The following is a 22,900-nucleotide window of genomic DNA, read 5'->3' as shown; positions in this document are numbered from 1 at the left end:
ACTCGCTTCTGCACGCGCAAGAGACTATAGCAAGCAGGTACGATGCTTCAATTTCACACAACAGAGAAACTACTTTTCCCAGCATACGGTAGCACTGCCTCCACAGAGACTGCCGCCCGTACACTCCCCTTCTGCCTGAATGGCTGCCTTTTGGACCACAGACCAGCCTCTCCTCCTCCCCCCGGTCTGTCTCCTGTCATCACTGTTTCCTGTTGCTGTGTGCCTGCTGACATCACACTAACTTCCAGGCAGCCTGTTGCTGCGAATAGTTCGGCTGAAAGTTTCTTGTTTTCTTTCCTGTATCCTGAAAAAAACGTTCCAGCTTTTTCCCCCAAAACTGCTTTTAAGAAAAGCGTCATTTTGTCCAGTTGTTGCACAGGAGTTGCGGATACACCGTGTTGCTTGGGTTTTGGCGCAGGCGTTGAACTTCCCCGTACGTGCGTGCAGACCAGCGATTGTGGCGAATTATGGACTTTAATGGAAGGATGTTGTGAGCAGAGCCTGGGAGCCACAGCTCGAAGGGGCGAACTGTCTCCGACACAGAAAAGGCGAGCGAGGGCGAGGAGGCTCTCGCTGGATTACTTTGTGGTCGTGCGGGATATCCCCTGTCGTGGAGGACCCCCATGTATTCGAAGTCGCGACAGCAGCAGCGGTGACAGGGGTGAGTTGTGACGTCACGGTGCACGCCTTAAACGAAGCTTCCGGGCCACACTGATCAGCATTGGTGTGCAAGGTTGCAACAATGGGCATTACGCCTGCAAGGATAATCTGAGCTATATGGTCCTTTGGGGTTGTGAAATAGCCACAGTTGGTGAGCGGGAGGGCCTCCCGCACATCGGAGCGCATGTACCTGCTGCTCTCATGATATAAATGCCCCCGCTGGACAGTAAGAGCTGGGGCATACAGCCTCTGAGTGTTGCTATAATTTGGGTTCCTGAGTTCCCCCGTGTTTAACCATTTGTTGCATTTAAATTCCCGGTGTCGCGTTATTTTCTTGCATGTACCACTATAAACTACAAATACCAAAATGCAGGCTTCTGTGAGCTGCAAAATGAGAAATGCATTAACATCTCACATGCGCCGCGTGTCTGTATTGGTGGGATAATAGAGGGTGACTAGTTGGATCTGGAACATGGCTCGCGGCCATAAGTGACATCCAATGCCATTCTTGCGTGTAAGCCACACATACTTTGCATTCTGGAACTTGTAGTTTAAGATTTCCGATTGTAGGCGTGGGCCCTCGAGTTCCATCAAACAGTTGTTCGCTGAAGAGCCGCAGTGGATAAGGTGCCACACACGTCATTGGGCCACTTAGCAGCTTTGCCCAAGGGCATTTTTCTGACGTCACTTTCGAGTAATCTCTGTAGATCTGGAGTGAATCACAACACAATGTTGAGCAAGCTCGTAACTCCGTACTGTGTCCCCTATGCACCGTGTTCTTTCTCTTCCCTTCCTGAATTCCGCAGTTTGTTGTGTTTCTGTATGTGTATAGTCTTTCGCAGCGCTATGAAGGGCTTAAGTGTGGCATATTGACACTATAAAAGCGGAAAGTCCGCTTTTCAGGAAAGTAACTGAAAGGACATAGTAGGAGATAAGTATTATTTTATTTACTTAATGTATTATTTGATCTTAGTCCGACAGTTTATGTCTGTTGACAACAACGGTGTGACTTACTGTGGTGTGTGAATATTTAAGAGAAACGTTGTACATTTTCATGGTGATATCGCTCTTTCGTTCTGGCCCGGAGGTGGGTTTCGAATTGATGGAAATCTGTGACACTCAAGGAGACTTGGGCTGCTTGCTAAACACCAAAGTAATAAAACATTTTCTTTACGCTGTAAAACGAAGATAAACCATCGATGCATCCTTGCCCCATGGTTTCCGAAAGGGTGTTAGAACTAGTTGGTCTTTTTGACTCAACTTTTGCGTTTAACCCCATTCCCAATCCATGCGAAGACTTTATTAGAAAATGAATTAAAAAGAATATCCGTTTTACAGTGAAATAAGGGCAAAATTATGATAGAGTTAAACATAATTGTTGAAGAGCCCTTTAAGATCCCCACCACCTTTGTTTGGTTCCACTACCTCCTGGTTCTGAGCTGTCGGGCAACGTCACAGATGTACAACGGCCCCAACAGCGCTTGGATGCCTGGCTTCACCCTGGGGGTGCTCAGGAGTGGGCGCCTCACAGGGAAAAGCCAGGAGGGGTTCCATAGCAGTATGAGTACAGCGCCTTGAGACCCTAACGGGTGAGTAGTGCGCTATACAAGTGCTAATTTACATTTTATTAAGGCATTTTGGCATAGGCCTTATTGGATTTTTGACCTTTTTTTGGTTGAGTATTATTTAACCTAGAGGCATTGAGTGTTACTGGATAGCATCTTTTCCACAGTAAATAAAAATAGATTCTTTTTGCTGTCTTTCAAATCACCCTCTCTTCTTCAGGCCCTTCCAGATTACTTTGTGGTGCCAGAGAATGGGGTGCATATTTCTCTTTGGGTAATTGTTAGAAATACTTTGACTAAATGTATGAATAGTGTTAACTTAGCGACCCCTATTTGTTAGAAACAGGCCAAATGCATTTCATAGCGACGTTTATTTATTTATGCGTTTTGTTAAGAATAGTGCTCCTCTGGAGCCCGGCTTCCAGGCGCACTCATACTTTTCACTCGCTGGAGCACCGAGCATGTGAGTCCCTGGGGCATTCTGGAGAGGTCCACCTCCTTTGCTTCTCCTTTCCAGCCTCGGAGGGCGATATTAGTGTAAAAAAAAGTTATATTCGACATAACCAAATCAAATGAGTGAGTGCCCGAGGAATACTGGGATGATATGTGGGTTTAGTCAGATCTGGTCTGGACCTGATTGTGTTTGTTTTCCTCAGGAAGCGCGGCAAGGCCGCGCTGGCAGCTCACCAGGCCGTGTGCAGAGATCTTGAGTGCAGCGCCACGGTCCTCACCCGTTATAGTGCAGCTCTGGCCTTGCAGCGCCACAAGCACATCCGTTATAGGGCACCAACCTTAGCGTGGTTCACTCTCAACACAGTGCGGCCTTGGCCGTGCAGCAACACGTGAATCACGCTAACCCCACTCCAACCACTGCCCTGCAAGGCCTTGGTGTGCAGTGCGGCTGGTCTCGCGTTTGTGATAGTGGGCTACCACAGCAACCCCACACCACCACCACATTCATGATACCTCAAGCCCACTAGTGAAGCGCACCTAGGGATTTACAGTGCCACGCCCCTAGCACCAGAGTGCACTAATTCTGCGCCACTGGTACGAAGCGCTGTTCTAAAGAACTACGGTGCGGTGCTGTTCATGGGGACTGCCAAACGTTCACTGTACTCCAAAATTTAAAGAGCATAATGCAGTAAAGAAAATAAGGCATATTTGTCCACAATTTGTCATTTTTCGTTCCTCACCTCCGTGAAGCTCTCTAACACCGAAGCAGCAGAAAGGGGCTGAGGGAGGGGGGAATCCAACTTTGAAAAGTATTGGCCGTTGTCGATTTTCTAGAAGGACAAATAATTAAAATAGATAAAAAAAGGCAAGGTGTAGGTCTTCTGAATTAATCAAGGGTATCGTTCAGAAGAATGGTTGAATGTGAACTATACATGGCTCTGTTTATCGACGAAGCATGACCGCTGTCATTGGAAAGTGCTGCATGTGTTTTGAAATGTCTTTCAAAACAAAACACCCAGTTACCTTCAAGTTAGAACAGCTGCTATTTTAACCCACCCGCACCCCTTGACCCCTGCGACCTTTGCAGCACTGCAGTATGGAACGGGACACGCCTATGTCTTTCTGTAAAATCTCTTTTCTTTATTTGCCTATGAAGAGCGCTTTTGGAGATAAGCCTGGGCGTTAATGTTTGAATAGTACAGGGCTTGGGTGTTGGCGGAATAGTGGAAGATTTCTTTGGCATGCGGAAAATCAACTTCATGCTGTACCCTGAGAAGATAACACTGAAAGCTACAGCATAATGTCCTTTTACATATTAGTCATCAGTGCACACTCAGTGACACAGGTTTATCATAATGTAAAAGGCCATTTATTTAGGACAGGATTGCATTTGGCGACATAACATTTTAACATGATCAAATCAACTCCAACCTTTAAACCCCACCCTTTGAAACTTTCCCCCAGTCTTCCTTTCCCCACATTCCCCTCACATTCCCTTTGTTCACCCATCTTCCACTTCCATGCGCACACATCCCCCTTTTAACCTTTCATCCCCAGCCAGCTTCGGGCATCCCCCCACACTGCTATCCTTGACCTACTTCTTCCCCCCCCCCCCTAAAGGGTGGCCAGGCCCGCATCTGGCTCTTCACCCCCCACCCTTCTACTGCCACCCAGCACAAACCCTTTAGGTGCTTTGCTGCCCCACCAGAGAACCCACTGCAATATTGCACTCCTTTACTCAGACTCTGGGAGCCACATCTTTTTGCCCCACAAACCCCCACAATCAAGCGAAGCTCCGTAAGATAATATGCATTACCCAGCTCAGAGGTGCACACCATCATCCCTGAATAGCCCGCTTCTTCCTCGATAATCCCTTCATGCTTCAGTACTTTGATGTCATGAGCCCAACAGAAAACCCTCATTGCCCGATTTAGCTTCCTTCGCACCGTTTCCATAGCCCCATGTTTCAGTGCACCTCTCCATTTCCTCCTGTGTACAAACTCAGTCCACACTATGCATGTGCCATGCAGCTGTTGATGGAGCAAATCCAAAGCACGTTGCATATGTTGCAGTAGGGTGAGTCCAGAGAGCCTTACCAGATCATTCTCCCCCAGGTGTAACAGTAGAAGATCCAGACATCCCCAGTTCGGAATCCTAGATGTTAAAAAAGGAAGTAAGGCGCCCCACCTCATTCCGCTCTTCCCTCATTGCAAAACCTCGTGACGGCTGCTCGGCAGTCCTAAGGAACGTCCATAAATCTGCCGCTCTGCATACTTCGCCGCCCAGTGTATGAACGAATGCCAGACCAACCAAGTTACCATTTTCAAAGACCTCGGGCCATGCACACAACCTGTAGGATGAACAAATGTTAATACACAAACATACCAACCCCATTCTCCCCACCCCAAAGCACAACCCCTTAAAGGTCCAACAACCAAAGCCGCTCTCGCAATCAAGCCCGCACATAACGTTCACAACACTGTGAGCACCATCTTCCAATAGCCTGATCTGCGTCCAATCCCAACCCAATGAGCCGCTGCTGTTGCCACCCCTATTTGAAAAGAATGAGTAGCAAAGCACTGCACCTGTCTCCCGATCCGCCGTAGCGCTATCCGCAATACCGACAACAACGTTAATGCTGTGAGCTTTGACCCATCCATGTGACTAAACACACCGACGGGTACCTCCCCCCCGGGACTTACAACCCACCCACTCGGAAACCGGGCATGCAGCAGGAGCCCCTCCTCTACACAACCACACCCATTTTCCCCTCCCCACCTGATCAGTCTTTGACTTCGGAAGACAGATGCCTAAGCGTTACCCTTGCAAACACACTTCTTCCATTGGCACGCCGCCGTCCCGTCCAACACCCAAAAGTTCAGACACCCGGAATGCCCCAAAAAACATCCACACCATACATTACCTGAATAAAGCAAGCTCATTCGCATCTGTGCAACAAACCGGTAAGATGTGCAGCAGTTCCAATAATAAATCGAAAGTAATAATTTCTTACACCTTGCCAGTCCCCTGTCTGATCTTACTCCAGCTCTTCAACATCCTTCCCAAAATATCATCCTTTGCCAGATCACTAACAAAAAACAATTGGCCATAAAAGGAAACACCCGCCAACTTACCACCAAACTCTTTTGTATCAAGAACAATACAAAACGCAACACCCGGGACTCCAACGTGCCCCTACCCTGTACCCAAAAATCCCCTTCAAAACGTAAAACATTCTGAAACTCCAACCATGCAAGTCGATAACTCTTCTGAGTGGATTCTGCTAAGGACATCTCCACTAGTCTAATGATCATCATGCCCCCATTCCCAAATGTCTGCCGGGACCGCTGTCTTGTGCTGATCTGCTCCTGGTGCCAAACTGCGAAACCGCTGCCACTGTGAATGAGATAGGGAATCTGCAATAGCATTGTTCCGCCCCGGAATATGCGCCGCTTTGAAAATGATATTGAAAGTTGAACATTGAAGCATAAAACTCCTCAGTAGCTTCAATACCCTCAGATCCTTTGCCCTCTGTCTGTTGACCAGATCCACAACTGTCATATTGTCCACATGAAATACCACTGTCCTGTTAGCCAGTTCGTCACCCCACACTGTCAGAGCCACCAGCAGCGGAAACATTTCCAAAACTGCAATGCTCCTGCCCTGAGCCAGCCACTGTGCTGGCCATTCTCCCGCGCGGCACCTAACATCCCAGGATAGTCAGAAACTGGAGGCCCCTGCTGCGTCCGAAAATATCTGGACTTGCCAAATCGTGTCCTCATCCTGAAAAGTCATTGACACCCCATTGAAGTTCATCAGCAATGACTCTCACACTCTGATATCCTCCCACACGCCTACTGAGACGCGAATCCTCTGATGTGGGACATATGCGCCTGACATCGCCAGACCCTTGTGCTTGAAAAAAGTCCTGCCCCCCGAATCACTCTGCATGCAAAATTAAGGAAACCCAGGAGCTGTTGAGCCATCCGCAGTTCAATCTTATGCAAAGGCTTGACTTGTTTCAGGAAGATCAGAATCTCCTCCACCTTCCCTGCCGGCAATCCAGCCACTAAAGCCTCAGTGTCTAGTTCAATCCCTAGGAATGTCAAAACCCTACTGGGACCCTCTGTTTTTCTGGAGTCAAAGGAATGCCCACTTCCTGAGCCAGTCATTGAAACTCTTCCAAAGCCCTCCTGCATGAATCAGAACCTGACTGTCCAATGAGAAGGAAGTCATCCAGATAATGTGTCATCACCCCCCCTCAAAGGCCGCTCACCTTGACAAAAACCCACTGCAGGAAAGTACTGAAAGCCTCAAACAGTGCACATGAGACGGCGCAACCCATAGGTATCACTTGATCCACATAGATTTCCCCGTCCAATTGCATCCCCAGCATGGCAAAGTCCTCAGGATGTATAGGCAACAGCCGAAAAGCTGCCCTGATGTCACACTTTGCTAACTCCGCTCCTCTGCCACATCCACGAACAAGCCGAATGGTATCGTCCACTGAGGCATATACCACCCGTGTGTTCTCCTGCGCAATGAAATCGTTCACCGACACCCCTTCCGGCCAGGACAAATGGTGCATAAGGCGGAATTCCCTTTTGCTCTTTTTAGGGACCACACCCAAAGGTGAAATCATCAGATTCTCCGTAGGCCAGTCATAAAATGGACCCGCAATCCTGCCCTCAAACACCTCTTTCAACACTTTCGCAGCCACCGCTTGTGGCAATTCCTTGGCGGACTGCAAATTGTCCAACAACCTCTTCACTGTCTGCCCCTGGGAACCTATGCAAAACCCCTCCTTGAAACCCCATTCCAATTTTCGCGCGATGTCCACGTCCGGGTGCATGTGCAACCAAGGCAACAGGCTCTCCAACTTAATTGGCGAAGGAGCCCTTTGGCGCAGGAGTGCCAGGCATCCCCCTACCTTTGGCCAATCTCCACTGCTCCACCAGGCTGGGCAGCAAAAAGCATTGCATAACCGGGTGTCTACCCCCACATTTCGAACATTCATGTTTGAATCTACACAGGTGTCTGGAGCAGAAACCTTTGTTAAAATTCCAGCAGGCCCCTGAGACAGGAGACTGGAATAGCTGCGTTGTACCCACCCCACCCTGAGCGGAACATGACTGAAAAGGCTTATATACTACAGGCAAACCGCTAGCAACATGTGTGGATGCTGCTGAGTGTGAGGAGTCCATCCATTGCTTCCACAGTTCAGGATCCACATCAAGGCTTATCCAGATTGATGCTCACTCTTGCCCTAAACTCTTCGTCGTAACTGAGCCACTCAAACCCCCCAAAATGCATTTGGGCCTTGCAGATAATGTCCATATACCTAAACAACGGTATAGCCCTATCCGGATATTTCTCGCAATAAATGCTGGCATATATCAAGAATGCCGAGGTCTGGTTGTCCATGGTTATTGGCACCCTGGGCATCCTTGCCAATTCCCATTCCTCCTCTTTAGATCCCTCTTTGGCCTGAATGTCCCTGTGCAAGAGCTTGAAAACGTCCACATATTCATGCCGCCAAATTCTAGCCTTAGTCTTGACCGCTACGTGAGAACCTACGGGCATCGCTAAACCCATATATGGGAGCCGTTTTATATGTCCTTACCTTCAACCTCAGCCCCTTCTACCTGGGCTTTGTCCCCATCCTCACCAGTCGCCTCCGTCCCTTTGTCAGTCGTCTTTGCACTATCATCAACCAGTGCCGCGCCTGCTCCAGGCTCCTCATGAACAGAAAAATTCCCTACCCCCACTGACTTGTGCATACAAGCCATTGACATGGCTGGCGCTGCGCCCCATAGAGATCACAAATCGCCCTTACCTCTCAGCCAAGGTTCCATGGCCCCCGCACCTTTCGCCATCTTGCTACCACGCTCCTCCTTGTGCGACGCCTCTGGTGTCCACACGCCAGCCTGAGGGACCTGTAAAACAGAAGCTGAAGAGGGGGTTGCACCGCTCTTGCATCCTTTTTCCCTCCCCTTCTCCCCTCTCACCTCACCATCTCGAATCTGCCCTTCTTTCTACTCGTCCAAATCATCCTCATAATCAAGCTCCACCTCATCATCGTCTATCTCACACCTGCCATCATCATCACCCTTTTCATCCATTGCAGCACATCATTCTTCCGGAGCCCATCCCCCATGGCGTGTGCCATATGTATTGCTGTCCCATTCCTGCACCGTAGAGAAGGCCGCCGGAGACCCCTCTATTTCTTCAGACCAACGTTCTGAGGTTGTTTTGCTCTCCGTTGGCACTGCCGTCCTTCTGCCAGCCTCTACGGCTGACTTTTTTTCTCTCCCTGCCTCTCCAGGCCATCTGTGCCAAGGGTGCCACGCGCGTGGCCTGACCTCCGGCCGTACCAGCCTCCTGAAACCTACTGCTCCCATTGTGGGGAACCCATACCCAGCTTCCCTGACTCACTTCGGCATCCTCATCACCCCCAAAGCCCTCCCCACCGACTGCGTTTCAATTGCTGCTCTCTACCCAAGGCCTCCTCCCTCTCCCTACAAAGCCCACCTCTCCTCTACCTTCGCAACCGCCTGCCTTTGCTCACAAAATTTTGGCTTCGGTGTCCACAGTGGACCAGTCCGTGCCCCCTGACTGCCCTTGCGTAGCACCTATAAGATCCCTGCCTGAGTGACCCACACTACCCTCTGCTGCCTGCCCTTGGCCCTCCATACCCCTGCTAACCTGTCGGCACCCAGGCTTTGACTCAGCCTACCTGGCCCCTCTACCTGGCTTGGGTTTTCCCCTGCTCCTCCTCTGCCCAGGGGTGCCACCCATCTTCTGCACTCCCTGTGAATCCTCCCCTCCAGTGCCTGCCCTTCCCTCCTTTTGGTCTTGCTCTGCCTCCCCTGAACACTGAAAGGCTCCCACAGGGCCTGGTGAGTGTCGCTTGCCTTGGTGCCCCACCTCCTCCTCATCTGCTCCACTCCTCACTTTGGGCCCGTACGCAGGCCCGCTCCTGACATCGGGGGAGAGGATGTGCTGCTTGTATTTCCCCCAGCTGATTGCTTGCGCGGTGCGCAGCTCAGCGAGGAGCATGCCGCAACCGCCACTGCCACACCGCCAGCCGCGGAGCACGTAGGGTGCCCCATTCCGACCCACGCCTGGTCGAGTACACCAGGCCCGAGGAGGTTGGCCCGGCCGGCTTCACCAAGGACGCTAAGCACGGCCCACACAGCCTCTGCATCGTGGCCCCCGCCATGCTCACTGTGAAGTACATGCAGCCTGAAAACACCCCAGCCAAACTTCTTAACGCGCCGTGGGCCTGCAAGGAAGAGGCCGTTCCCTTCCTAACTCCCCCTATGTATACACAACCCTTTATCCCTCCCCCATGTACCTCCCCATCAATACCAGCCCTCCTGTACTCACTTCCCTCCCGAAGTCTCCTGTGGAGAGACTAAACTGTGTCTGCTCTCCACAGGGCCCTCCATTGTTGTTATTCTTGTTTCTAGGTCTTGCCGGCAGACAGCTTCAGCTGATACTGTCAAAACGCTTATTTTGTACAATACCAACACATACAGGGGGGCTTGGGTCACCTATTGTTTATCATTGATTGACTTGCTAGCCAATCACTTTGTTTGCTTCTTATTCAATAACTTCCCTCCTTGTGTTTGTCCCACCTCCGAGTATTGCTTCTTTACCATTTTCTGATTGGATGACTCTATCCTTCCATTACTTCCATTTGTACATTCAAGAAACTACCTTCTAGTCATGGATGTCATTTAGGGGTCACAGCTGCAACCCCTGGCTTGGCCCTTGTGACCCCTGGCACTGCCTTTGTGACCCCTGGCCTCAGAGGGGGCAAAATATGTGCCAGGAGTATATAGACAGCTCGATTTATGGATGTCAGTTGGGGCTGCACTCTTCTTTGTATTGTCATTTTTTTCATTACACTAATAGAGTGGATTATATATATATATATATATATATATATATATATATATATAATATTTTTACTATTACTATAATAAAATCGGAGTTCAGTTAGCTGATTTATGTCTTTCCCTGGCAGCTGATGGAAGTAGAATAAAAAATGCTTTTTAAATGTATGTTGTGTGCGTGCGTGCTTGCAGGTGAGAGTTTGTTTATGTAAGAGTGTGTATGTGACAGTATGTGTGTGTGAGTGAAGATGAAGGTCAAAGGGCGTGTGATGTCACTTTTGCTATCCAGAGCATTTTGGTGAATTGACGTGCATGCTTTTAGTTCTGTTTTTTTAGAGTAAAGCTGTCAAACAAAAACGCATTTGCAATGCAATAGGTCTCGCATTTGCTCGAGTTAGAGCTATTTGCGTTGTAAATTCCTAACTGGACTTTTTTTGTCACTTTAATTGAAAATGAAAAGTAAAACAATTGACGTAAGCAAGCTGATTCAAAGCGCCACAGACGCCATGAGCATGAGTGCGAAGGAGAGACACAAAAAGAAGTTAATTGGAATCTGGATTCATACAATTATCCATGTAAGGTGGTACCAAAACTGTTCCAAGGAGAGGCTAACGTAAAGCATTTACCAATGATAATAAAGACATTTTGAAAGGCAAACCCAAGAACAAGTGAGTGTGATGGGCATGCAGTGGGTGTGGTTAAAAGCCCACAATACTTACAACAGGTCAAAGTGCTTGCGGACTCGACTTAAAAACTATTGCTAACAATATACATGGAGAGAAGGTGCTTTTGGTCAGTCCCTTCAAACATTGTTTTTCTTCAACCAGCCTTTTTATCTATGGGCCCGAGACTTTGCCAGTCATGTCTTTGCTGAGCACATACTTCACCTGTCACTTATTGCTATGGCTATTTAGATGGACTGCCACACGCTTGAGTGCTTGCACTGAACTGCGTGATGGGCAACTTACAACTACAGCCCTGTCTGCCCTCTTCTGCCAGAGCCCTCTTGTGTGTCTCAGTCTACTGGGTTAATGCTACGTGTATCAATATATTAAGCCCAGACCTATTGGCTTTACTAGTTCTTGTTTATTTGCTTGTCATCATTCCATGGGAGTACAGGTGTCTTCTTGATGTCTCCGCCTTCACATCCCATCCCCAATATTGTGCCTGTTGCTCTTCCACCCCAACTCGTCTATTAGCTGTAGCCTCATGATACATGCCTTAATGTTTCACGACGCTGGTGTGCACATACGTCATCATTTTGGTTCTGTGTTGTAGTTGTTTTGTTTTTACTGATACTCCTCCGCATCAGCAAAAAAACATTTTTGCTGATGCTGTTAAGCATTTGGAAAGACAACATTTCTGTTAACGCTTCTCAAAGGTGAAACCAATTGGCTTTACCAATGCTTTTATTAACTCTAACTCCAAGGGTTCACGGGTATTCAGTTAAACTTAGTGTTCACAAATTGGCAGTGTAAATATTATCTATTTTATTTAGTGCTTGATATTGTTTTTGTGCTGACAGTTTTAGCAATTAAAGTAACAGGTGGACTGCAGATGTAATAAACCCATAATCACTCAATCCCATCAAGAGGGGAAGCCAGGATTATAAAATGAGTCTTCTGAGTCCAAAGACATCAGTATAAAATACAAGGCCATAGGTCATTATCACATAGCATCATAGAAGTAGGTTATCCACGCTCAAGATTTTACAGTGAGTTACAGCATTTGGAGAGAGGTGCAGTGAGAAGCTCATTCAGATCTGATGTTAGGTTTGGCTTAGAAACATCTGCAGTTGTCTCGACCAACTCATGTAATCAAATACACATTGACAAAGCGAACAAGTTTGGTGTTCGCTGCCATCATTTTGGTTTGTCAATGCTTTTTTTTTGTTTTTGTTTTTCTAAAACCTTATTGGTGGGTGAGCTGTCGGGCCTTCACCAGTATAACACAAAATCTTGGCTAAAACCAAAATTATTGGTCTAAAAAAGCACACATAGCCATAGTATTTCCTGACACTGAAGGGAACTACTTGTGTGTGGATGCCAACCTTGTGATGGAGAAAAATGCTGTCTCTGTGAAGTTAGCCAGTCGCTGAACTGACCCATTGCCCTATGCTGTATGCTGTAGTAGGTGGAATAAAATAGGAACGACACAACAACATAACAACGGATGAAGAATGCTGTAAAGCCCTTATGAGTGAGCATATATTATTATTATATATATATATATATATATATATATATATATATATATATATATTTTTAAACTGAAAATGTCTTGTCTAACGTCATACCTAGATGAGCATTTGCAAAGCCAATAGTTCGTATCACTAGGATCTATGGGCTTTGGAAATGGCTTTTCGTGATGTAAAACTGAAAACTTCACACTTGTATAGCGCACTACTCACCCGTTAGGGTCTGAAGGCGCTGTACGCATACCGCTGTGGAACCCCTCCTGGCTTTTCCCTGTGAGGCGCCCACTCCTGGACAGACCCAGGCATCCAAGCGCTGTGAGGGCCATTGTGGAGATTAAGCAAGCTATTGCCCAGAGTTACAGAGTGCGACCCATCAAAGGGGAGAATTATAGACCCGCTGAGGTGGGAATTGAACCCTGGTCCCGGGCCAGATCTCTGCATCAGGGTCTGCCGCTCTAACCATTGTGCCACACTTCTCCACAGCATTTGAGGAAGGAATAAAATGCCTTTTCATCCGATGCTGTGCAACATCAATTAGAAAAAAAAGTAGGAAAAAACAGAAGGATGCCCTTACCAGTTGTCTTTCCCTTGGCATGTGCATGTATCACATGCAGGCGTATGCCACCAGAATGAAGCAGGTGCCATATTTTTTTTTTTTTTTTACTGACTGACGATGGTTGGCGCCTCTATGATCAATGAATAAAAGAATGAGGGTAGTTTTGTGTGAAAGTGCAAAGTTAAACAAGCGTTGGCAAAGCCAATTGGTCTCAGTGATGTGAGAGCTTTTGGCTTTGTTTTAGTCTTGTAGCCCAAGAGCACAAAATTTATGCTGGAGAACCATGAGTTATCCTCGATTTCCGGGACTCTGTGGCAGAACTGTAAACGTTTAAATCCGAAACCTTTTCTTCCCTGCCCCCCTTCAGGAGTGATCTCACTGTTGCACAGGCACAAAGATAAACTAGTTAAAAAGTGACTAAGAATTCTGAACTACAGTAAACAATGTGAGAGTTGCACAATGTGCAAGGAGGACTGAACGTCAACTCACAAACCTCAATTAGAAATCACGTCGTAGCATCACTCTAAGGCACCATATAGCTAGCAAGCAGTTGGCTTATATGTTCTGTACACTCTTTGCATGGGAATTTAAAACGTGTTATTTAAGCGTAAAGATCGTGAATAATTAGGGAAAGTTAGGCTGCTTAGTAACTAAATTTGAAGGGGTTTCGGACTGGCTAGTATCTTGTAATGGCTTGATAGGAGTCACCGAGGGCCGCATGCAGCCAAGAAACTGTTCGCTGACCGGCACCCAGGTCGCTATGTAGAGGGCCACTCTTCAGTAGTCACTCGTTTCCTTCTGCTACCACTGTAAACAGATAAGGGCCGCAGTCTCGTTGGCAGGCTGGCTGGACCCTCAAGAAGCTCTGGGTATAATCGCAAACATGGCAGTGGGTGGGAATTTTGCTTCTATTGACGACCAAGTGTGATTGGATGATGTGTAACGTTATATGCAGGGTGGTGGGAGTAGGTGAACCAACTACGTGCTCCAGATTTGATTTTGACACCCTTCGAGGCAGAGCACTAGGGTTGGTAGCCTCAGACTCCAGGGCAGATAGAAGGGTAGTCCTTCAAAAGGTTCCTGAAGAAGCCATCATATTGACATGAGATGAGGTCTACAAAAGACCGCACACCATGTTGGTCACCCCAGTCACTGTATATATTATAGGCAGGGAGCACGAGCATGCAACGCAATTACAATACAGATGGAGAAAACACAGTGTGCAGGATCCAGGCACTGCACCCGGGTATGCCAACGCAGGCTCTTCAGCTCTTCCGACAGCCTTCACCGAAAGTTGGGATGTGGACATGGGGTGGGAGAAGTGAGGGCGGGATTGTCTTATACAGCCAGACCGAGTAAAAACTGCACCCCAGCACGGTTTATACGTGGCACACTGGAGACAGCAGAGGTTGCCCACCCTGCCAGGCCACGGCTCAAGAATGGCAGGTGCAATGATGTGAGGCAAGTAAGCTAGGCCAGGATCCCAGTGCTTGTAAAAGTAACAATTTGGGACTCTAGCTGCCCGAGATCCCACAAACAACATCAGTATGACGAACTGGTGGGCGCAGGGAACAGCTGGACCCTAGCACTCCCCTCTTCACTTTCGACTTTAACAAATGGACATCTTATATATTCAAAATACAAGCAAATTTGCACATTTGTACTTCTACGGGAGTTGCGGGCTTGTACGTAAGGCATACTCCTGCAGAGCACCAAATCCAGAGTGGTCCTATAATGAGGTACACCAGCTTCCCTTCAAAGGAATTAACAGAACTGCCCAACAGGATGCTCTCCCTACTCCCAGTGCCAAATAAGAGGAGATGATGTGGCATTACTGCCGATGCTGCTGACTATGGAGCTGGGAAACCGGTTCAAGTCTCAGCATCGGCTCGTTATCCAGTGATTCTGGGCAACTCTCTTCATCTCCCTATGCCTACAAAAATAAATGTCCTTCTGTAAAGTAACTAAAAGCCTTCAGTAATGAATGTGTCCATATGCAAAGTAACGGAAAGCGCTCCACTATTACTTTTGGGTGGTGTTTGAGCTTTAAAGCTGCATTAAAAAAAGAGGAGACGGAGGACAGAGCAAGTGAAAACTCGAGCACTTGTAGGGAGTGCTGCAAGATAAAGAAGAAAGTAGGTCCCAAAGAGAGCAGTGAATGGACACAGATACTTGATGCTACCTCTGGTAGAGGGAAGAAGCATGACACACTCATGCTGTGGATAAACACGGACAAAGGATTTGAGAGCAACGATGCAGCGAGTCAATGGGAAGCTTATGTAGCTGACAGATTGAGCACAACACATCTCTTCACCACAGCATCCGCGCTGTCTAGCCAAGACTTAACAAGGGCTGCAGGACTAAGAGAGAAGGGGAAAGAAAAGCACAGGGGAGAGAGGAACACAGGAGAGAAGTACATGATGGAGTGGGGCACTCTAGGGAAAATATGGAGCGCAGGAGGGTGGAGGAAAAACACAAGAGCTAGCAGCACAGAAGGATGACAGCAGCAACATAGGGAGTGGAGGGAGAAGCACACAAGGGAGCATACTACACGAATTAAGGGGTGTGGGAGTAGTACATGAGAGAGAGATATTGGGGGGGGAGTCACAGGGAGAGAGTTGGAAAACACATGCACTCTTATGAACTACATAGTCAAAAAACAAACAAAAAAGTTCTCTAAAAGTGAGTAGTGGGTGGACACAAGTCAGCCAAATCAAGAGGAGTGTAAAGAGGCTGTGCTCCAGGGTAAGGACATGCACAAGCTGGAACAAGTGGTCCAAGGCAAGCTGTCAAAATAAGAAACAAGAAAATGACAATGACAATAAAGACAAACAATGGTAAGCAATGGGTAAGCTTTAAGCCTAATATAATTTCCCGGTAGGCCCATAATAGATCTTTTTCAACCATTCAGCTGTGCCATGTGGTAGACTCGACCTAGAAACGCATAAATTAAAAATACATATATAAATGCATACATAGAGGGCCTCTGGGTCAACGTCTTAATGCCTTGGTCTGTTTTCTCTCATTCATTCATATTTTGGTTCCACCCACCACAGCGTACCACACGGGATAACTGGTCAGCTCTCGTCAGCAACTGATACTCTTGCAATGTGAATGATGGGAGGGAATGTAGCGCAACGGCTAAAGCTGCCGGCTTTGGAGCTGGGAAACCAGATCCGAGTCTCAGTTTCAGCTCAACATTCTGTGATTCTGGGCAAATCACTTATGACCTCATTATGACTTCAGCAGACGGAAAAGTCCGTCCACCGAAGTTCCGAAGGGGAGGTTGCTGCCAGTGTGGCTGCTGGGCCCATTACGAATTTCCTGCTGGGTCAGCAAGTGGAACCTCAGTTTCCGCCTGCTGGCCCAGTGGGAAGCAGCCTACAGAATTGTCTCCGGCTTGTAAAAGAGCTGGCGGCACTGCTGTAGTGCATAGGGTGCTACGCACTGCCATGAAATCACTGGCAGAAAAGGGGGTCGTGATCCCCAGGGCATCGCTGCTTGCAGTGCTGCAATGGCAGATTAGGACCGCCAGACCGCTGGGGCGACTAATCCTGTTAGTCCGACCGCAGTGCAATCGCTGCGGTCATAACGTGGCGTTACGGCGGTCCGACCGCCACCGCAAGTCTGGCGGTCAGTAGACCGCTAGACTCATAATGATACCCTTAATCTCCCCGTGCCTACCAAAAAATAAATGTGTCCTTGTGTAACGTAACTGGTGCTCATGTAAAGCACTCCAGTACCTTAAGGTCGAGTTTGCATTATATAAAACCACAAAAAAATTGCACTTTTCCTGATTACCTGTTCACATTTACCTAAAGGGAACACTTTGGTCCCAGCGTAATGGACCAGTCTGTTACTTTTTTCCAATGCTGTATTCTTTCCATTATTTATCCCTTTTTGTCAAACTTCAGTTTTTAAATTCTGTCTTCCAGTCACATTAATTTAACATCAGTAGCATTTTTTTACGCCAACAAGAATCGGATTTTCCTGTGATGTTTGTGCATTTAAATTAAAATAGTTTCTATACACGATCTAATTCAACTGCTTCCTTCCTCGATGGACCCATGGTGTCCTATTTAAATTTTGAGTAATGATTATTTTTTATTTAACATTTTCACTGCAATCATGTGCCCCCTTGTTAAGGCAGAGAAACATTTTCGTTATCTTTTTTCCTTCTTTTTATTTTTGTGTTAGATGCTTGAAATAATAATAAAACAAATCACAATTACACCAGCTTGCCAAAGCCTGGTATATTGTTATTGCAAAGGCTTGTATTACTTTGCATTCTGGCACTTGTGGTCCTACTTTGATGGTAGGCAAAGACACACTAACAAAAGAAAAAAGACAGGACTGGATGAGCTACTCTCAATTGACTTTGGATAATGTGTGATCTTTGCACTTTGGATGCACCAGCTGTTCACAAGTGTGCCAAAATGACTTCGCCTATTTGTGCTGTGATCAGGTCTCTTTATGAGCTCTGGGGAGAAGCCAAAGCGGAGATATGCCAATTTAAAGGAGAAAATTTGTCATGAAGGCAGAAAACATATTTGTCACAAACGTTATCTCTATTCAAAATTAGTTTTTAAATAACTTTTTGTTTTTGGGAAAAATAGAAGCTCATGAGTAGTTCGCCATTTTTATTCAATCTATACCCTCATAAGTGATACATGTTTTTAGATTCTATTAAATCGTAGAAGTGTACCATTATCTATATCCCTTTTATTAATAACCAGTAGGCACTTTTTTTGCTGGTTAGAATGCTTGTCAATCCCACATTTTCAAGCATCCTCCCATTCCCTAAAATATACGCCAAAACTGCTCAGGAAGGTGAGATGGTTAAGCTTAGATGCCCATCCAAGCATTGGCCCTCTGCTGTGACTAACCATCCAAGCATTGGCCCTCTGCTGTGACTAACCATCCAAGCATTGGCCCTCTGCTGTGACTAACCATCCAAGCATTGGCCCTCTGCTGTGACTAACCATCCAAGCATTGGCCCTCTGCTGTGACTAACCATCCAAGCATTGGCCCTCTGCTGTGACTAACAGGAGAATGCCCATTCAACAATTGGCCCTCTGCTGTGACTAACATGAGAATGCCCATTCAACAATTGGCCCTCTGCTGTGACTAACAAGAGAATGCCCATCCAAGCATTGGCCCTCTGCTGTGACTAACGAGAGAATGCCCATCCAAGCATTGGCCCTCTGCTGTGACTAACGAGAGAATGCCCATCTAAGCACTGGTCCTCTGCTGTGACTAACGAGAGAATGCCCATTCAACCATTGGTCCTCTGCTGTGTCTAACAAGAGAATGCCCATCCAAGCACTGGTCCTCTGCTGTGACTAACGAGAGAATGCCCATCCAAGCATTGTCCCTCTGCTGTGACTAACAAGAGAATGCCCATCCAAGCATTGGCCCTCTGCTGTGACTAACAAAGAATGCCCATCCAAGCATTGGCCCTCTGCTGTGACTAACGAGAGAATGCCCATCCAAGCATTGGCCCTCTGCTGTGACTAACGAGAGAATGCCCATCCAAGCACTGGTCCTCTGCTGTGACTAACGAGAGAATGCCCATCCAAGCATTGTCCCTCTGCTGTGACTAACGAGAGAATGCCCATCCAAGCATTGGCCCTCTGCTGTGACTAACGAGAGAATGCCCATCCAAGCACTGGTCCTCTGCTGTGACTAACGAGAGAATGCCCATCCAAGCATTGGCCCTCTGCTGTGACTAACGAGAGAATGCCCATCCAAGCACTGGTCCTCTGCTGTGACTAACCATCCAAGCATTGGTCCTCTGCTGTGACTAACCATCCAAGCATTGGCCCTCTGCTGTGACTAACAAAGAATGCCCATCCAAGCATTGGCCCTCTGCTGTGACTAACAAAGAATGCCCATCCAAGCATTGTCCCTCTGCTGTGACTAACGAGAGAATGCCCATCCAAGCATTGGCCCTCTGCTGTGACTAACGAGAGAATGCCCATCCAAGCACTGGTCCTCTGCTGTGACTAACGAGAGAATGCCCATCCAAGCACTGGTCCTCTGCTGTGACTAACGAGAGAATGCCCATCCAAGCACTGGTCCTCTGCTGTGACTAACGAGAGAATGCTCATCCAAGCATTGGCCCTCTGCTGTGACTAACGAGAGAATGCTCATTCAAGCACTGGTCCTCTGCTGTGACTAACGAGAGAATGCTCATTCAAGCACTGGTCCTCTGCTGTGACTAACGAGAGAATGCCCATTCAACCATTGGTCCTCTGCTGTGTCTAACAAGAGAATGCCCATCCAAGCATTGTCCCTCTGCTGTGACTAACGAGAGAATGCTCATTCAAGCACTGGTCCTCTGCTGTGACTAACGAGAGAATGCCCATCCAAGCACTGGTCCTCTGCTGTGACTAACGAGAGAATGCCCATCCAAGCACTGGTCCTCTGCTGTGACTAACGAGAGAATGCCCATTCAACCATTGGTCCTCTGCTGTGTCTAACGAGAGAATGCCCATCCAAGCATTGTCCCTCTGCTGTGACTAACGAGAGAATGCTCATTCAAGCACTGGTCCTCTGCTGTGACTAACGAGAGAATGCCCATCCAAGCATTGGCCCTCTGCTGTGACTAACGAGAGAATGCCCATCCAAGCATTGTCCCTCTGCTGTGACTAACGAGAGAATGCCCATCCAAGCATTGGCCCTCTGCTGTGACTAACGAGAGAATGCCCATCCAAGCACTGGTCCTCTGCTGTGACTAACGAGAGAATGCCCATCCAAGCATTGGCCCTCTGCTGTGACTAACGAGAGAATGCCCATCCAAGCACTGGTCCTCTGCTGTGACTAACCATCCAAGCATTGGTCCTCTGCTGTGACTAACCATCCAAGCATTGGCCCTCTGCTGTGACTAACAAAGAATGCCCATCCAAGCACTGGTCCTCTGCTGTGACTAACGAGAGAATGCCCATCCAAGCACTGGTCCTCTGCTGTGACTAACGAGAGAATGCCCATCCAAGCACTGGTCCTCTGCTGTGACTAACGAGAGAATGCCCATTCAAGCATTGTCCCTCTGCTGTGACTAACGAGAGAATGCCCATCCAAGCATTGGTCCTCTGCTGTGACTAACGAGAAGATTTGATGATGTGGCTTCTTTGTTATTGAGTTTTTCAGGTAAAATAAAAATGATTGGAGTGAAGCCAGTACAGGTAGGGCTCATCTATAGTTCTGGGTACCAGAGCAGTGTTGCCTGTAAATGGTTCTGCTCCAGCAAATTTATAATATTCAAATAAATTTAGCGACGTTAACGTGTTCTTTTCCTGATTCCTTTTAGTTACTGAGGGATTACTCAGGACCTTATAATCAGGGCCACAGGAATTATGCGATTCTGCAGCCGCAGTTGTTTTCACATAATTATGGATTTGCTGCATTTGCCACATGATCCATAAAGTGCTTCCCAATCTGCATATTTTAACAAAATAACTGTTTGTAGCTCAAACGAATCAAAAGTTACTTAAAACGTTACACCATGTTTGTGCGCTGTGGAAGGCCCTTTGCTAAGGTTAACTGGTCATCCTTGAGTTTCTTATTTCTGGTATAGACTCTTAAACTGTACTAATGCCCTGGAGGTGAAACCTTTGCCAGGACAGTATTAGGATGTGTAAAAATGTCTAAATAATGAAGTAATTCTATCACAAAATGTGCTGAATAATTTGTCCTCTCTTGCCGCATGATTTGGTCAGTCCTGCCACACAATTTGCTGCTCCCCTGACTGCGTAATTCCAGTGGCCCTGATCTAATCATTTAGCTAGCATGAATAATTGTCCAGCAGCTAAACAGGTTTGCAGGAGATGCAAAAATGTTGACTATTTTACCAAAATGTGTTGCAATTCACAGAGAATTGTTCAGATCTACATGGTTCAAGGCTATATTTTGGTTGAGGCTGTGGAGAAGTGTAGGGTGTCAGGAGACAATAAAGAAAATACTTTCTGCGACATTGGTGTTGGAAATGTACCATTTAAAGTTACATTAGATTCAGGGTCACATATAATTAGCATTCCTGGAAGATTCTACTAGGAGTGGCATAATAAGAGTTGACATGGTAGGATATTTTTGGGCAGATGGTAACTATAAGCAGGACCATTGGAATTATGTGATTCTTCATGCGTTTTCCCTCATAATTAAGTAATTGTTGCATTTGCCGTATTCATTTTCGGCATAATCTGTAGATTTAAAAAAAAATCTGTTTCTAGCTCAAATGGATCAAAAGTTATTGAAATTGCGGCGACCGGTGTTGCTGCACAGTAGAAGGTCCTAAGCAAAAGGTGACTGGTCAACTTTCAGTTGCTGATCAATATATTTAGATAGTAAACTGGTGCTAATGAGGTGAACCCTATGCCCAGATAGTGTAAAGATGTGAAAAATGACAAAATTACAGTCACACTAGCACAAAATGTGACGCATTAAGATTTGCCTTTTCTTACAGCATAATTTAACCAAACCTCCCACATAATTTGGCCCTCCTACTGCCGCATAATTCGAATGGCAGTGCCTCTAATGGGGCTCGTCTGACTATCAAGTAGTCTTTCTCCTAAGCAACGCACAATGGTTGTGTTATGTTATAAGTATTTTTATAGTGCACGTCTTCCATTGATATGGTCTGATGGTACTTTTGATATGTTTTTGCTACTTAAGTTTCCAAACCTGATAAACACTATTATTGAAAGGAAACAGCTTTGTGCTGCCTTATTCACATTTGCTCTCGTCCTTATTTTATTCACTCTAATTTGTGGAATTAAAATATTAAACGCCAACATTTCTTAATTAAACTTGAATCACCGTTTGATGGGCATCTTCTTTTACCCATTAAGCTAGTGAAAAGTAAGTACTAAAGTACCTGAGAGATGCTGATATTAAACAAGCAGTGGCAAAACCAATAGGTCTAGCATTAACCACCAGTGTTTTTCCATTGTCAATACATGTTTTGTGTTGTCATGATTTTTACAAACACTTTATTAATGGGAAAGTTGCTGGGCTTTGTCAAACTCAAAAAAGCAATTGGCAAAAAAAGCCAACAATATTTTTTATGTCAAGGTAGACACTGCCTGGCACTTAAGGAAACACTTTTGTGCGCACATGTTCTCTAGTGAAAGGGCAGACTGCCATCAATCATATTCAAAGTGAAGTTAACCAGTGTCAGAATTAGGCTGATCCATTGCCCCATGCTGTATGCTGCACTGGGTGGAAGTGAATGAGACTTTAATCCCTCGGGTGCCCAGGACGTAATGGTTACATCCTCATTTGCACCGCTCAGAAGCCGAGGATGTAACTGTTACGTCATACTAGCGCTCCCCCTGATGGCCAAGCCCACCCTCCCCTGGGCAAGGATGGAAAGGGAATCGCGTCCCCTTCATCAAGGGTCGCTCCCCTGCGGGGTAGGGGGGGGGGGAGCAAATTTGTATTAGGCCATTTTTGCCCCCCTCGGGGTAGATTGGCCTATTTTTATTAGGACAATCTGCCCCCGGGAGGGCAGAAACTACTTAGGCACCAGCGATTGGTGTGTGTGTATGTTTTGTTTGGGGGGCAGCCCCTT

The 22,900-nt window shown here is 46.8% G+C and overlaps 1 protein-coding gene across 3 annotated transcripts in view; it reads left to right on the top strand.

Moving 5' to 3' along the window:
• The first annotated feature begins 201 nt into the window (after positions 1–201).
• The window catches only part of LOC138261743 (mitogen-activated protein kinase kinase kinase 3-like), a 377,725-nt gene continuing 355,026 nt past the window's right edge, over positions 202–22,900 (top strand). For all 3 annotated transcript variants that reach the window (XM_069211063.1, XM_069211062.1, XM_069211060.1), the window contains exon 1: positions 202–661. The gene's annotated coding sequence lies outside the window, so the exon portion shown is untranslated. The remainder of the gene's footprint in view (positions 662–22,900) is intronic.

Source organism: Pleurodeles waltl, chromosome 10 (genome assembly GCF_031143425.1).
Source record: "Pleurodeles waltl isolate 20211129_DDA chromosome 10, aPleWal1.hap1.20221129, whole genome shotgun sequence".
Classification (NCBI taxonomy): domain Eukaryota; kingdom Metazoa; phylum Chordata; class Amphibia; order Caudata; family Salamandridae; genus Pleurodeles; species Pleurodeles waltl.
The sequence above is the reverse complement of the archived record's forward strand: the minus strand, read 5'-3'. Positions and strand labels throughout refer to the sequence as shown.